This window comes from Natator depressus, chromosome 9 (assembly GCF_965152275.1).
Source record: "Natator depressus isolate rNatDep1 chromosome 9, rNatDep2.hap1, whole genome shotgun sequence".
NCBI lineage: Eukaryota > Metazoa > Chordata > Testudines > Cheloniidae > Natator > Natator depressus.
In genome coordinates this window covers 77,340,734-77,354,612 of record NC_134242.1, presented here as the reverse complement: position 1 = coordinate 77,354,612, position 13,879 = coordinate 77,340,734, and the positions used below count along the sequence as shown (strand labels likewise).

The 13,879-nt window shown below is 44.8% G+C and overlaps 1 long non-coding RNA gene across 1 annotated transcript in view; it reads right to left on the bottom strand.

The window, feature by feature from the left end:
* The window catches only part of LOC141993588 (uncharacterized), a 31,548-nt gene that overhangs the window by 17,015 nt on the left and 654 nt on the right, over window positions 1–13,879 (bottom strand). The gene's annotated exons all lie outside the window — the stretch shown is intronic.

The following is a 13,879-nucleotide window of genomic DNA, read 5'->3' as shown; positions in this document are numbered from 1 at the left end:
TGACAACAAAAATTACTGCACGACCCCAGGAGGGGGGACCGAAGCCTTAGCCAAAGCCCGACCTCTGCCGCCCCGGGTGGGGGGTGGCAAAGCCAAACCCCAACCCCCACTGCCTCAGGCAGGGAGGCCAAAGCCTAAACCCAAGGGGTTCAGCTCCAGCAGGTGGCCTGTAACCTGAGCCCCGCCGCCCAGGGCTGAATCCCTCAGGCTTCAGCTCCGGAGAGTGGGGCTCGGGCTTCGGCTGTGGCCCCTGGCCCTGAGCAATCTAAGCCAGCCACTTTGGGGTCCCAACCCACAGTCTGAGAACCACTGGTGTAGCAGATTCTTCTGCACCACTTCCAGGATATTTCCTACATTAGAACCACACATGCACCTCTGTGCTCCTTGCTTGTACCTGCATCACAACCCAATATAAGGGAATCTTATGCCTAAAAGCCAATTGAAATGCTTTATAAACCCTGGACTAATAGTCCTTGACCCACATAGCTCAAACTCTATCTGTTTCATCTCTTCCGTAACACTGATTTTAAAAATAGGGTCAGAATGGCATGAGAGAGAGAGACTGAAACTTTGGGAGCTCTCTTAGACAATGACAATCTTTTAACATTTGATGAAGTGGCACCCATGTTCCAAGGCCAGATGTCACAATGTTTTACCTAATTCCCACAACTAAAACAAAATTGTACCCCAAATTCCAACCCCCTTGAAATCAAATCACTTAAAGAAATGGTTGATCTTGTTACCACAGACTGAAAGTCAGAGAAAAGCAAACTTGTTGCATCAACTGTTTACAAAAATCTTGATATGGGAAGCTGAACAATTTGAAATGCAACTAAAAAGATTTGGGAAAATAACTTGGGCCCTGATTCAGCAAGGTGCTTAAGCACAGGGCTAACTTTAAGCATGTGAGTCGTCCCATTGAAGGAGGGCATTGAAATCAATGGATCCAGTTACATGATTAAAATTAGGCACATGCTTACGTCCCTTTCTGAATGGGAGCCTCAACAATTAAACAGGCATGGACCCATCTCAGTGAAATGGCCTCCAGGACGGGTAGGGGCTTCTCTTTCTCATCTCCGATGATCAGGTTCTACAATGCATGTACAAGTGTCCCCTCCACACGTGTGGTATATTCCAACCAAACTAAACTGAACTGGATTATCACAATCAGAGTTTGTTGACCATATCAAGAAGACACTGGGCCCTTTTTTAAATGTGTGTTCTGTGAATGGAAAGTAGTTCCTGGATGTGGGATATGATTTTACTCTCAGCCTCCCTGGATTTTGAATCCTACATTATCTTCTTCAACAATAATTGTAAGATGAATTTTCTCACCGATTCAGCCATTCCTACTAAAAATGGGTGGACATTTTTATAACAGCTGCCCAGTGAAATGTACGGAGAAAACTGAAAGATGAATCTAAATGATTGGCTACTGAGTGGTTTAATAAAAATCAGCTTAATGCGTAGGTAGGAAAGTAGCAGCAGAAAAATGTTACCACAATCTCTGTTACTTGAATCTGGAAATGTCAGATTTCAGAGAAAGAGAAAGAGAGAGATTACATTTGGTATTTTTTCTCTAGTTTTGTTTAGCCTTGTCCTGGGTGGTTCTCTCTTGGTAATATGTTTTATTATATTTATAATTAAGTTTATTATTATTATTATTCAAATCCTGAAATCTTTACTCAGTCCTAATTCAGGCAAAACTCTTCTTGACATCAAAGGCGGACTTGCTTGAGTTATGTCTAAATGAAAATTGAGTAGGGAGTTCAGGATTTGGCCCTTTGGAGTTACTTTCAGAAAAGCAATATGAGCCTATGGTTAAAGCATACAATTAAAAATATCTCTGACCATTGCACACAGATGAGCACCTTTTGGAACTACCGGGTGACCTCAGACAACTTCTGAGACCTAGTCTTGAAAAAACATTTCTGGGTACAGGAGCATTTGTGTTGTAGATGGGTTCTAAAAAGAAAATGGATCTGCTGTAATTGGGTAATTCCAATGTATTTAGAAGGGACCAAATTCTGACCTCCCTCTTCCCAATGGAGTCAATGAGAGTTTTGCCTAAGAAAGATTAAATAGAAAGTAAGAGCCTCAGAATTAGGGCCCAGATTAACAATGTTTAGGTAAGTGACTTGACTGATATCATCTCAGTATGAAGAAGAGAAGTGAGTATTTTTTCTTTCTAGTCATACCAATAAGCCATCCAGCATGTGTGGGAGCTCTCAGGGACCCTGCAAGCTCTGCCCCAGGAGGAAAAAGAGTTAATAAAGCTCCAAGGAAAGCTGTACTCTTGAGTGTCGTTATGCATGATGGTGAGGCACTGAGGTTAAATTGTGGTCTGGTATCAGGCTAATGGTTAGTAGGAACCATCTGCTCCTCCATATCCTGTCCTCTACTCAGTGGTTATTTGGCACAAAATTAGACACTTCATCCTTTCAATTTACAGAGGAAAAATAGACTGACCAACATTTCCTTAAAGTACATCTAGAGTGAGTGATGTATCTGTCTGCAACTGATTCAGCCAGGCCTGGGAGAGTTAGTAAAGAGGGCTGGGCTTCCTATAGAATATTAAAAGACAAATGCTGACACTCATTTAATGAGCTGAAACACTAAGAAGTCAGGAAGTGAATAAGTTTAGCTTCTCAACTCCTCCTCTGAACATCAGCTCAGTCCCATTGCACATGCTGGATATTTCATGGCGTGTAGATGTAGCAATGCACTTACAACTATATTTAAGTAGGTATGTCAACATAAAATGTGTGCAGAAAACAACTTCTTTGCAACACAGCTGACATCTCTGACAACTTTTTCCTTTTGATTTCCCTGTGTTTCAGCATTTAAACTCACAACCTGAGCAGTGAGCATTAAGCTTGTTTCCTGAGTTTCTGTATTTCATTTTTAATCCAAAAAATCCAGAGCTTGACTTGAAGACAGAGCTATTCTTAGGGTACGCCAAATCGTGGCGACCACTCCGGGCCCCGTGCTTTGGGGGGCTGGCATGATTGGCCAGTGTGGTCAGCCCCAGAAGTGACAGATTCACCACTTCCGCCCCAGGCCCCGGGCACCCCTAGGGATAGCCGTGCTTGAACAGACTGTAAGCTCCTTGAAACACATCTAGTGGGCTGGCAAAGTGCGCAAACTCCTCAAGAGAAACAGCTCCCTTTTGTAGCAGAGGTTCTAAGCAGAGCAAATTGCAACTTGTTTCTGTGATAAAATCTGGCTGCAGGGAAAGTTATCTGCATTGAAATCTTTACCCACAAATATTATCTTTGTGGCTACCTTAGTGCCATAGTTTGCACAGTTTCTCCCAGCTATAGCTAAAATTACTGTTGTTCATGCATGAACCCAGTTTTTTTAATGTTTACAACTCAGTTACTTTTCATTTGTTATGTACTGCAAATAAAGAAAGGAGCCCAGTGTCCAGAAATGAGTAGCCAGTCTGAAATTTGATGATGATAATTGTAATAATATTTATAATAATGCCAAGAGGCAGCTAGATCCTTCTTCACAGAAACAAGGAAGACCATGAGATTCAGACACAAAATAACAAGCAAGGGTCATAAACAGGCAAAAGAGGGGAAAGGAATAGGAAGGATGACAGTAATAGGTAGCTCAGTTAGGGGCCTGATCCAAAGCCCATTGACGTTGGTGCGGGTCTGCCCATTGATTTCCATGGTCTTTGGAGCAAGCTCTACACAACCCTGTTGCATTGGTGTAGTTTAACTCAATTCTTGTGGGTGACACAGGAAGAGTGAGTTTGGAGGAGGGATCTGAATGAGGAGCGGCCATTCCAAGCTTAGGGGACAGAATGGAAGAAGGTGTAGAGGTGGCATTCAGGGAGCACAGGCTCCCCAAATTCCATTCTACTCCACACAGAAGCACCACTGCATGTGGGGACCTCTAAACTGGGGGAGGGTTGGGGTGCTCCTGGTAAGCAATTCCACTCCATGCTCTTGTTAAATCCATTGTGACCACCCTTCCCTGTTGAAATTCCACTCCCAGTTTTTCACTTTCTTCCACTTCCCTAGCCTGCATGCTTCCAATAAACCTGGCTTAACCACAGACGTAGGCCACCAGGGAGATGCCTCAAAAACGTCTGTTCCAACAACCTGCAGGTTGCTACACAGTGAATTGACGGAGCAGCTCCGCTCATTCAGTGGGCCGTGAGACTGAGGATCACTTAAGCATCAGTCCAACCAGTAGAGGGCAGCAGTCTGTACTCCCAGTACATTGCAGGCTATTTTACCAGGACCACAGCAAACATTATTAAGAAGAGCTGAGATAAAATTCTTTGTCGTAATGCAAACGTTTCCAGGCTCAGTCCATTTTCATTTATCACATCAGCATGTCAAATGTCATTCTATTTGTCAGGGAACCTTGCAGTTTGATGCCTGGACCAGCTAGTCACCTTCCCCTGGGACAAGCTTCTGAGAAAGCAATTTAGAAAAATAAGTTGTTGCAAATATTTCTTACATGTTTCTTCTCACAGAACTTTGGTAACGGTTATTATTATTATTATTATTATTACTACTACTTATTATTTATATTGCAGTAGTAGCCAAAGGCTCCCAATCCCAATTGAGACCCCATTGTGCTGGGTTCTGTACAAACACACAGGAAGTCATAAACCCTGCCCTGAAGAGATCAGAATCTAAATACGCAAGGCAGTCGAAGGGTGGGAGAAAAGGAAGCCCTGCATCAGCTCAGTCATCAGAGTGACGATTGTCCTTTTTATATTTAAAAAATATGCAGGGGGGATGGTAACTGGGAACAGGAAGAGAAGGAAATGAATGGGAGATACCAAGTTGTGGGGAAGGTGAGATGGGAACAAGCAGGAGTGAGGCTGGCAGCAGATGGATTGGGCAAAAATCAGCAGAGAGTAAGGATGTCCCAGTCACTAGATTTGTGCTCTGTGTTATATTCAGCATCATCAGCATTAATGAGCTCCCCGCAGGATCTGAACTTGGGGCCTTCTGCTTCAAACAGATCAACCTCTAGCGCTAAAGCAGCAAGTCCCCCGCTGAGTCTGTAGAGCCAACAACAGCTCTCAGTAACTCTCAATAGTGCAGTAGAAGACAATGGTCTCTCTCATACACACACCAGCCAGTCTGTCAGGATGTGTCATTCACACAGCAGGAACCCCTGTGATTGCATTTCGTTTCATGCCTTTTATCTGGGTGGCCACTGTCACCCCACTGGAATTTCAGTGTTACCGTTGCAAGTTTCTCTGGCTGAACTCTTGTACACCATGATGGGTGCAGAACACTGGACCCCTGCCTTGCTGCTCTCTCCATGAGCAGTAGAGGCTGGACATACTTGCACTACAGGCTCTGCTAATGTGCCGCTCAGTTGCTTGTGATTGCCCTGAATAGTCAGTTGTTTCATCTCTCTGGGAGGTTTGGAACCACTGACTCTGTGACCTTTTTGATGTGCTTCCTCCCAGTTCCTACTCATTTGCATACCTCACATCCTTGGTGTCATGTGACAATGGCAAAGCATCACAGAAGGAGTTGCTCTCTTCTCACACTGAACAAGAAACTCTGTCAGAATGAGGAAAACGGCACTATACCTAAAGCTATTTTCTCTCTCTCTCTCTCTCTGTACTTCACTGTCCAGAATCTTCCACAGTGTCTCTCCCAGCTACCTGTTTGTTATAGACTTAAACCACAAAGTTATAGGCATATGACCACTCCCACCTATCCTCAGCACATGACACTCTCCTGGAGACTTTACTTTTGTTCTTTCTCATTCTCAGTTTAAGATAAAGGCTGTTCCATCCATTAATCCTTTGTGTTTGGCAAAGCAGAATAGAATCTGCTCAGCTAAAGGCCACTTGTTACTGGATGAACTGAAGTAGCAGAAGCCTGGATAGAGAATCATGACTGTTCACTGTCTGTGTTCCTCCAGCTCCCCTGAACTGACACTCGGAGGGCCATGGTATGCTGCACTGAGACCATGGGGTTAATGTTTTATGGCAACACCAGTGAAGGGGGAAAGAGGAAAAAGGTTCTTAAATGTCAACCAAAAAAAAAAAAGCTATCTTGTACAAATAAACATAACAAAGGGACTATCCAGTGTTTGCTCTCAGAGAGGAAGAATTGTTTGCTCAGAGAATTGCTGGAATGCCTCCCTAACACAGGACTCTCCCAAAAGCCGCTGGGAGTCTGTGCTTGTATTCCACAGGGTGCTGGCTCCAACCTTCTTCGCTTTTTGCCTTGTGCTTTCAGAATAATTTGCCTCAAGTTTGTTTTCCCAGACTGTGCTCTGGGTACATGCATGCTGCATGATAAAGACACTGGGGATGTTTCAGCCATTCACATCATGCAGATGTCCCAATGTACTTCTCTCTGTTGTTTGGATAAACAACAGTGCAAGACAGGACTTTGGTCGGGCACCTTTGGCCTGTGCAAAAATCATCCCTTTAAAAGAAAAGAATGAGGAATGGCCAAGGAGAACACTAGGGCTATAATAACCAACCAACCAAACAAACAAACAAACTCCAGTGTAATTAATTTACCCTGCTGTCTGAGGACTTCAAAGCACTTTACAAACACTGATTAATCAGTATAATTTATAAGTATAAATTAATAATAATACATAGCACTGACTCTCGACAGTGCTTTATATTCTCAAAGCACTGAACAAGATTATCTGCAACCTGTGGGGAAGTAGGTCGTTGTTATCTCCATTTTACAGATGGGGAAACTGAAGCAAAGAGAGTGGAGGTGACTTGCCCAAGGCAGCTTGTCTATCTGAGAATGAAGGGAGCCCAGGGACTGCACAGGGTTTCATCTGCCCCCGGCTCCAACCACTAGATCACATAGGCTGAAAAAGCTGGGATAATGGCAATTGCTGCTTGAATACTGGTTAAAACCTGAGATGGGCTGGAACCCAGAGATTCTGTGGTGAGCTGCAGGGAGCCCTGATCCTCAGGGACGAAGCCCTGGCAGCGGGGGGTTACTCCAATTTCTGCTGCTGCCTGTAATGGAGCTTCCACCAGTGGAAGATCAGGCTCAGTGGAATGCCCTGCCCTGGAATGCCCCGCCATACCTCTCCCCTCTATCTATGCCAGGGAGGGTCTGGCTGGCAGTGGGGGTGGCAGAGTCACCTTTGCTAGCTTTCCACAGGGGAGTGCTCCTCTACACAAGAAGAATTCCACACTGGCTATGTTCAGAATTTTTAAGGCCACTTTGCACTGAGCACACTGGAAAATTCAGCCTGAATGTTGAGATCTGGATTTGAATCTGAACTTTAGCAGAATCTGGAAGGCTCCAGATTTGAAGTTCCAGTTTGGCCCCAAGTGGTCCTAGCTGTGAAGTCCGGATCTGAATCTGAACTTTGAGAGCATGATGACAGGTTTCAGAGTAGCAGCCATGTTAGTCTGTATTCGCAAAAAGAAAAGGAGTACTTGTGGCACCTTAGAGACTAACAAATTTATTTGAGCAGAAGTGACCTGTAGCTCACGAAAGCTTATGCTCAAATAAATTTGTTAGTCTCTAAGGTGCCACAAGTACTCCTTTTCTTTTTGAGAGCACAGTGGGGCTCAAATCCAAGGTCCATCTCGAGCTGGGAGATTTGTGATAGGGTGAGAGGAGGCAGCATGCACAGGCCCTGTCCCCACTGCCTGGCTCAGACCACCAAGTGCATTAAGATTCATATGATTCAGATGGGATTTCCAGCTCACACAGATGTACCCCCACTAGCTCTGCTCCAACTAGCATGCTAAAAATAGCACCGTAGCCTGGGTAACAAAAGCAGTGGCTTGGGCTAGCTGCCCACATACATACCTGCCTGGACCCCCTGGATACATACGTTGACAGATAGCCTGTGCCACCTGCCATGTTCCCCAGCAACACTGATGTTTGTAGCACACTAGGCCAAGCAGAGCTAGCATGGGCACGTCTATGTGAGCTGGAAATCGTACCTCCTGGCTCAAATGTAGATGTAGCCACAGACACGCACCTTTATGTTCACGCAAACACATGTGCACTACAGCAGGATATATCCTAGTGTGTTATACAGGTCAGACTACGTGATCTCATGGTCCCTGCTGACCTTAAAATCACTGAGCCTATGAAACATGAGCACACGTGCACAGTTATGTTTGCACACACAATGATCACAATGGTCCCTTCTGTGAATCTAAAACTATGAAACATTGTTTGGATGACATTATGAAGGGTGTCATAAAGCACACTGCACAGCTCTGGTGCTATATAACTAAGAAGAAGAGCAGCTGATGTGGTTTGTGTGACATCATGGTCCCCCCTAGACTTATTCACAGTTTCCCTGTGTTGTATTTAATAGAGTTAATGGATCACACAACATTTTAACAACAATCCCTCTGTGTTTTTATTAAAACCATATACAAAAATCTCCCTTTGCCCTAGCCCTCCTGCAGAGTTACTTCTGCTGAGATTCTGTTTCTGTTCAAGACAATCAAGGGGGAAAACAAAACAAAAAAGAAAGCAGAAGGAAAATTGGGGGATACTTGGTTTCTTTAACACAAATAAACCTACAATTTCATAGAAACAGTGTTTGTTCTGTGGGTAGCGAACAGGAAAGGGATAAAAGGGGGTTGGGATTGTGACCTCAACAATGACCCAGCCAGTTATCAGAGAACATTTGACTATAGCTCATTGATGCAGTGAAACACCATTGGTTAAAATGATGCTAACGCAGTGTCAGATTGTTCCCACACTTTGAATCATTTCATAAGCTATAATGCCACATCTGTATGTTATGATCTCCTAATGAGAACACAGAGGGGAATGGGATTTTTATAGTTGCTGTCTATGATTTATTTGCTATATCCATGAAACTTAAAAGCAATGCCACGGGAAGAAGTGTTTCCTCATGCCTTGATGTATGCCATCACCTACCTAATCTTATATTTTTAGTTATTATTAAACATTTAATAGTATGTGTGAGCTGGGGCAATTCACTTAGCCTTTCTGTGCCTCAGTTCCCCATCTGTAAAATGGGGATTACAGCACTGTCATGCCTCACAAGGATGTAGTGGTGATAAATACATTAAAGACTGTGAAGTGCTTTAGAGTCACGGATGAAAAGCACGACATAAGAGCTAGGGATTATCATCATTTATCTTCTAGTTGCATCTGGTGATAAAACAGGTTTGGACTCTGTTGTTTTAGGTGCTGCACAAACGTGGTCAATCAAGAGTCCCTGTCCCAAAGAGCTTAGTTTTCACCTCCATGCCACCTTTCACGTGAGGCACTTCAGAAACTGATATATAGAAATCTTTTTACCCACCAGTGAAATGCAGCCACCCCAGGAGAGGAGCGGAGTACTTGTTTAACAGTGCACAGTCACACCTGTATAAGAGTTTAGGACAGGAGGTGTAGAATACCTCACTCAGATTTTTAAAAATTATTATTAAATTTAAGCAGTGTGGCTGTGGCACAGGCGGCCTGAGTTGTGAAGCTGCCCTGGATAACTGGGCCGCCTGACAGCCATTTTATCAATGACATAACAGAACAAGATGAGAGATGTGCTGTGTGTCTGCCACTTCCTCTGGGCTGTGTGGAGGAAGGAGCTATAATTGACTGAAGGGAAGTTTAAAGCCTTCATCTGTCAGGAGATTCCACAGACACTAGCTGTGGCACTGTGGAGGGGCCAGAACGGGACACCAGAAAAAAGTGCCCAAACTTTAGAGAAATTTGGCTTAGGATACAACTTTGAAAATTAACTTCACACAACGCTAGCTCATCGTCACATGAAACAGTAGGGCCTCTTCTCCTCAGGAAAACTCTGTGCCTGTCACTTTAAATTCTCTTGGGGCAGCTGCTGACATCTTTGATGACTCAGCTGGACTGAACTCCCCCACCTTCTGACAGGTGCAGTGCAGCAGATGCTGCAGGGTTAATAGCTGTATGCGTGTCACCTGAGCTTGTCACAGGGCCCTTTGCTACTTGCTTATGGGCAGCACTGACAGTAGCACAAACCTGTCTCTGAAACAAGGCTGGGGGCACGTTGGTTTCCTGACTAGTTCTGAAACTCTGAACATTTTATTAAAAGCTATAGACCAGAATTTTCAAAAGGGACCCCTGACAACTAGGTGCCTCACTTTCTGGGTGCCCAGCTTGATACACACAGGTCTAAACACTAAAAAGTCTTTAAAAACCAATATTGTTTTTTATAATACGTCTGTCATCTATTTATATCTATCAACAGACTGGCTGACTGTCTCTCGATCATGTAATGGAGTCTTGTAGACTTGGGTCTGAGATGTTGAGGGTCAGATAGGAATTTATTTGAGGTAGAGAATTGAGTTTTGAACTGGAGTTTTGAACCTTCCTCACAATTCCCAGGGACTCTGACCAGATGATCCCATCAGTCAGCACCCATAGCCCAGCAATGGGGTTTGCTCGTCCGTCTGTTTCACTGTCCCAAAGAGCGTGATGATGGATTGGATATTTCAGTCTTTCTGGTATTTGGGTATTCAGAGTGGAGAGGCTGATATAGACATGCCATATCATGCCAAATGTTATGGTTCCGAAGGTAAGGGTGCCCTCCTGTAGCATCAAGGAAATGACACAAAGCATTATGGGTAAAATATATGCATGACTGTTTGGTCTTTAGTTTGCTTTGGCAGTTGCCCCTTTGATTTGAGCAGGATATTAAGAATTCGTCAGCACTGAATATGAGCTGTAGAGCTCAAGACCATCACAAGGTTCCCTATGACCAGCAGATTGCAAAAAGCTTTTCACAGTAAATGCTCTAAGCACATATTACTCTTGGGGAGAGCAGATTGGTCTCTTGGGTTTTTATTTTCCCATTAACTCTCTTTCTATGTGACTGTGGCATGTCTGTTCCCCTCCTTCTATATGAGGTCTCAGAAATTGGGGAGATCTTCTCAAAGACTTTAGAGGCTCCATTAAAGAATCTGATTTATGCCACTCTAAAACTTGATTGAAAATATCAGGAGAAGACCATCATATCTCCCCTGCCAAAGTGGTTCACTAAACCCTAAATCAAAAGAGATTGTTTCTTACCTCCCCTTTTCCTATAACAAATCACAAACCATTTCCATTTGTTCTTAGCCAGCATGCTGTTCTTCTTAATGCGCTAAGCTTCCCAACATGATGTTTAGCACATGTTCTTTCACACTGCCCCCCTCTGCTCAAAGGCAGCCTTATAGTTTGCAAATGGGATGAAACCACTGTGCAGCCCGGTGTCTTGGCTCGGTTCCTGCTGTACTCCACTGGTGCCAGAACCTTTACTGTACCTTCCAAGTTGTTATGTGCGTTCAAAGCCTGCCAGAAAAACCAGGAGGATAAAAGCAAGTAAAGAACTAAAGCACATAAAGGAGAACCACTGTAACTGAGGCATAACCTCCATGGGGGAGCTTTACCTGCAGGTTTCTTGCCTGCAGCCATTGTTCCACAACCTTCTTCAGGTGGGTCTCTTAAGAAGCTTGCCTCCTGGAGAACAAAAGGCATGCTTGCCCTGGAAGGAAAATCACCCCGATGGATTTTTCTAGGATGGTTGCCATGATCAACATACCTGAGTCACTTGTGAAAGCCTTAGAGGGATCTGTCAGGGGAAGATATGAACCTCTAAGCTTAGGGTTCTGTCCCTGCTTAGACAATGAGACCTTATCATGGAGGGCAGAAATGCTTCAAAGGAGCTTATGAAAGCAAGTATATTGAACTGTGGCTGCATACATACAGACAGACGCCTCAGCCATCATCAGGGATCAAAGGCAGGGTATTCACCACCAAAACCACAGGCCTCTACCACTTGGGCTAGAGAAGAACTCCTTAGCTGTAAGAAAATAGCAGGCTGTTGTAGAAGGTGAGGCCAGCTACTAAAGGGGGAGAGACAATCACACGTGATCACACCAACTTCTCCATAGGCACCTCCTTCCTAATTGTTATTTATGTTGGAGTTGTGCTCACGATGTGCTGGGCTCTGCCCACACACATAAAAAGAGATTGTCCCTGTGTGGCAGACTGTAGAGCCTAAAAAGACAGAACAGATGCGGAGAGGGGGCCAATGGGTACAGCATATCAGCCAAGTGACTAGGGAGATGATGGGGCTCATGGCAGGATAGTCCCGTTTTCTCAGCACAGCATGCCCGTTTTTGTTAGTTTTCTTTTGAGGGAGAAGGTGGGGGGAAAGGAAGGAGAAGCATTCAGGGGGTGAGAAGGAATGTGAGCTGGGGAGGATGGAAGGTAGCCTGGCGAGTGGAGGGGAGTGTTGCTGGCAGCGAAGGGGCTGTGAGATAGATATGGGGAGGAAGTCAGAGCACACGGCCACTCAGCAGACAGAGAAGAATGTCCAGAATTCTGCCAGTATCTCTGGGGCCCAGGGGCTGAGAAAATGACTCAGCACCACTCACCTTTCCACTATGGAAGTCTACGCGCTCCTGAGGGCTGGTTTCACCGCCAGCACATTGCTAATGGACTGGGTGAGAGGGAGGCTGCTTGGGGCCTGCTGGCCACTAAATCTGTTTCTGGGGGAATCAGGGGAGCATGTCTAGGCCTCAATCCCACCCTACCCTACTGTGCCAGCTTTACCTAGATAGCAGCCTACAGCAGACTGCGCTAGTCACCGCAGGATCGGACCGCCTGTGCCTCAGCACCCTGAGGGGCCACCCTGAGCGTCCTGAGGGGAGTTCAGTCTCTGAACTTAGCGCCATGAGTGGAATATTGTGAGGGGAGTTCTTGGCCTGCAAACAAAGGGGCCTGCTGGTTTCTGTGATGTGCACACGTGTGCACTAGCAACGGGACTGACACCACTGACCCATTTCACATACAGTAGCTGTCAGATGAGGACAGGCCTGGTCACTTCTTGCCTGAGGCCCTGGACTCATACCAGTGACCTGGAGTTGTTTTGCAGTGTTCCTAAAGAAGACCAATCTCTTAGTGCCCACTGAGCAGCTGTATAAATGTTCTGTGACATTTTTGCGAGGGAATAGATCATGCTGGCTAAATCTCTCCTTACAGAAAGCTCCCAAATAATACCTTTTGCAATTTAAAAGAACTTTATTTGCTTTAAAGATTTTATGATAATTTCCAACAGATGCCAGTAGACAGCCAATCTGCTTAACTTCTCCCTATCTCCGAATGCTCCCAGCATATCCTGCATGCCTATGAAACCTGTCCTCCCTCACACCCACTGCTCTGCTACTGAAACCTCCCCAGCTTTTTAAAATCTTTCCCAGTATTCTGTGGCTATTTTAGTTATTAACCAGCCCTTTCCAAATACACACTAGATTTGATTCCATTTTTCCAGCCTCTAAAATGTTTGCCTGCCCTATTGTCTCTGGGCTGTGGACAAAAGCTAAAAACAGCACCAAATCTGTGAACTGGTGTTAACTACAAACAGAGGACTTTGCTTCCAGATTAAGCTATTCCATATCACATCAATGTCCTGTCATCAAACCCTTGGGCAACGCCTCCCCTCCCCCATGACAACAGATAGCTTTACACTGGCCTAGAAGGTCAACAGATTGGACTGTGTTGTAACAATTGGAAAATTAACTCTAGAATTGGGGTCCTCTGCTGTAAAAAACCCTCGAAACGTACAAGCTGTTAGTACAATGCACAGGCTAATCTCAACTGCCAGGCATTGCAGATGGAGGAAGACTAATTCTCAGCTAGCTGAGGCCCAAAACTTGTATATAAAGATCTATATCAACCTTTACTGTACCTGAAAGAGACTAGGAAGCCAGTGCCATCTTTGGAGCACGGGGATAATGTGCTCCATTCTGGCCAATTAGGTTATGCAAGCAGGGCCACTCTGTCTGCAGTGGGTGCAGCTCCTGAGTAGCTCTCACTTCAGCAATCAAATAAGGGTTTGACAATGGGCCTTGATAACTGTGATGAGGTCCTTGCACCAGAAAGAA